This window comes from Cyrtonyx montezumae, unplaced genomic scaffold (genome assembly GCF_038088225.1).
Source record: "Cyrtonyx montezumae isolate F1298 unplaced genomic scaffold, pur_monq_1.0 scaffold_8, whole genome shotgun sequence".
In the NCBI taxonomy this organism is placed as follows: Eukaryota; Metazoa; Chordata; class Aves; order Galliformes; family Odontophoridae; genus Cyrtonyx; species Cyrtonyx montezumae.
The window spans coordinates 62530020-62533605 of record NW_027072089.1 but is presented as its reverse complement, the minus strand read 5'-3'; positions in this window follow the sequence as shown (position 1 = coordinate 62533605).

Below are 3586 nucleotides of genomic sequence, written 5' to 3'. Positions count from 1 at the left end.
ACATAAAAATGTAAGTAATCTGAAAGGCTTCAAAAGTCTTCCATATGTCAAGTACAGTACTTCTGTGCATTGGCCTTTCTGTGTTGCTATTGTGAAATTTGTTACGTTGTCATCAGTATTCAAATCAGAGAGAGAGCTTTGAAATAACAGCCAAAAGCATCTTTGGTCTATTAAATCCCAAGAGTTAGCTAGTGAGACCTGTGTGAAAGAAGGGGTGTAAAGTGCTACTTTGAAAGTCCTGGCCAGCAACTAAGTAAAATGAATGCTGGAATGCCAACTGACCAACTGTTATTCCTTCTCCAAACATGAAGCCTTCTTACTGAAGAGCTCCTATGAAGCATCTCTTCTGTAGTGTCATGTTTTCAGGTCTCATCCTCCCACAGACCTCTCTCGCTGCTGTTGCTTTTTATAAAGCCATGCTATTTATAGCTCTGTTTGAATATTTATGGCGGCCACCACTGGAAAGTTAGTACTGAGCAATAGCTTTCTACTGAGGACATTTTGTATTAGCATCCCTCCAAGATAACTGCATAAAATATAAAAGCAAATTTACATCTTTATCGTTATCACCTCACCTCATTCTCCTGCTTCTGATATTTTCCTCACTTGCTTCATGGTGCTTTTCTCTGAACTCTGGTGCATAGAGCAAGTTGAACTGGTGGTGTGTGAGCCTCCAGCACGTGACATGCCCAGGAGACAGGCTGAGCAACAGAGGAGGCTACCAGAGATAGATATAAGGTATGCATCGACTAGAGCTGGGTAATTGTTCCTCAGACTCCACTGATCATAAAAGCTAGCTTTAATTTTTGTTGCAGCTCTCAGGAAATGGGAAAGACATCCTTTCTCTCCTATATTTCCCTTACGTGATAAAAAAGTGCCAAACATTTTGTTCAGACCTATCTTACCATCTGCTCTGTCAGCAATTAGCTCACCAATCGGTGTGGGCTGAGTTCCATTAATATCTAGCAAAAGCACACAGAGAAGCTCAAAACTCAGACAGTAAGGCGGAGACGTTGGTTCTGTTAGTCTGTCTGGCAAGGGGGTAGGAAGAGCCTTGATGCACTTCTTGTCTACAGCTGGGGACATAAGCAGTTCACCATTGGAGTCAACCATCCTAGTGATAGCCAAAAGACTACAGTCATGACAATCCTATTAACATTTCTGAGCAAGAGGTGAGCTTTATGGGGCTCATGGGTCAGGACAGCAGTCTCCTCCCTAGCCTTCTTCCTAGAAAATCCAAGGTAATGTTGCTGCACTGAGGATTTACCTCTTAAGGACTTCATCTGGAAGAGAATGGAAGTATCCTCTCATCTCCCTGCTTCTGCAGTATAGAAATTTTCCACCTTGGCCCAACACTTCAACATTCTACAGATCCTTATAAACCCTACAGGCACAGGAACTCTGCTCTGTTCTAGCATTTTACTGGAGAGAAAAAAACAGGAAATCAGAAAAAAAAAGCACTGCTTGCCTCCTGTGTTTCTGCAGGCTCTAGGATAGAGAATCATTCCCCTCTCCTAGTAGAAAATTAGCCCAGACTGCACAGGAAGGCACCAAGCAGGTTGCACACTAACACTGTGTGGTATTGAAGTAATAGCAGCTTAACAATTCTGGTGCTTGTTGTATTACAAAACTGAGCTGTGGTATCTGAATCAACAGACCACTGCTATTGTGATGACAAATGTCTACAGTGCAGAAGTTTTCCTTTAAAAGGCTTTTGTTGCTGTGATATTGTCAGCCATGCAGGCACTCCTTCCTGCCACACACATCTTTTCCATTATTCTGATGTAATTTCTTTGGTGTCCTTTTACATCAAATCTGAGAGGTATTCACTGATGCTCACAGGTACAGTTCAATCAGTTTCCTCGTTCTTCCCTTTCCAAAGATGTTCCATTTTTAAGAACCACTTCTAGAACACCTGCAAGTTGAGCCAGGATAAAGGTGTAGATCTCCTGTCAGCAGATCTGTGCACTCATTTTCCATGGACTATTTTCTGGGACTTGGCAGGCCTTTGCAATCTTTCCTAGGTAAACAGTTCTCCATTAATCACCATTATTTTGTGGGCTGAAGTGAAAATAAACCTGAGTTGAGAATGCTGAGCTAAACTCAAATTCAGTTTTCTCCAAGCCCAGAACTGGGAGTTTTAATCTGGCCCTTAATGGGCTATGATCCAGTTACAGAATTAGGTTTTGAGCCAGAAGGACATCTAGGTTCTGTGAAATTCATATAAATATGCCAGCTTAGCGTTCACCATGTGATTACAGCCTGCTATTCATTTCTAACTAGAGGCATTTTCCATTTTAGCTACAGTGAGAGGAGCTATAATTTTACCATTTATGTTACTTTGATATCATATGATGGTGACAAAATCTGAAGATGTAAAAGCACAGTAAACACTCAGATATAACTATCCAATGTGATGAACAAGGAAAGTGTTTAGATAGGTTGCACAAGTTCAAACACTTGTTATTCACCTTTCCATCCTCAAACAGTAGTTCCAGCTTAAGACAGTAGGCCCAAATCAAACTGAGTTCAAGTTTTTCAAAGGCCTTGTTAACAGGCATTGATACACCTGAAATTAAGTGCAGATAAGGAAAGGAAAACAGGTCTAGAGCTGAAAGAGTCAATAAAGAGCTAAGACAAAGCTGCTGAAGGTACGTTGAATTTTTCATTTTCTTTTCAGTGCCAGCTCTCTACATAAGTACAAAATATTCATTTAAAAATAAAACCATATTTTGAAGACCAACATAAGAATTAGAGCATGCAATATTAACTTTGGAAAACTGCAACTCTATTTCCGACATCATCTTACATTTGTGTTTATGAGCAAACTCCATTATTTTTGTGGATTGCTGGAAGAATAGATGTGAGTCTCACTTGACGCATTCTCATCCTGACAGGCTGACTTAGAAATCTTCAAAGAATGCAAATATGTCTGAGTGAGTTCATATGGAGCAGATGGGTTTTCTGGAGAAGGCATCCAATTTGATAGATTTCCAGAAAAAAAACCCACAAAACTGGCAGAAGACAAAGTACTGTTGTTGTGAATGTTTGCTGGTCCCACTAAAATTGATGCTACTTTGGATATTGACTTCAGTTGAGATCAAGGCTTTGGTTACAGGCTTGTGTGAGTGTTGCAAATGAAGGTACTCATCATTAAAGCTGTGTCAGCTTCTCAGCAATGAACTGATGTTCTTTTTGGCTTACATTCGATGTTCTTTGAACAAGGAGCCTTGATTTACATTAAGTGTTTCTCATCTATTCTTGTGGGGATATTAAGCTGATGTCTTGCTACTGTTTGTGGAGTGACCAAAGGAACAAGCAAAAAGGAAAGAAAACAAACAAACAAAAAAAAACCAAAAACGAAAAACCCAACCCAACAAGCCAGAAAGCACTGATGTAAGTCTGGTGGCTGCTGTTGAATGTGCTAGTCCTTCCCTCTTGCAGCTGCTAAACTCACAGCATTGCAGGTGAGTCACCCTTACAGCTTTCTTTCAGTCTGTTACCTATCTTGCTTCATGGATCAGCCAACAACTGTGTCCTAAAACCACGCCTTCACCTGTTTCCTCTTCCTCTGGAATAAACAGTT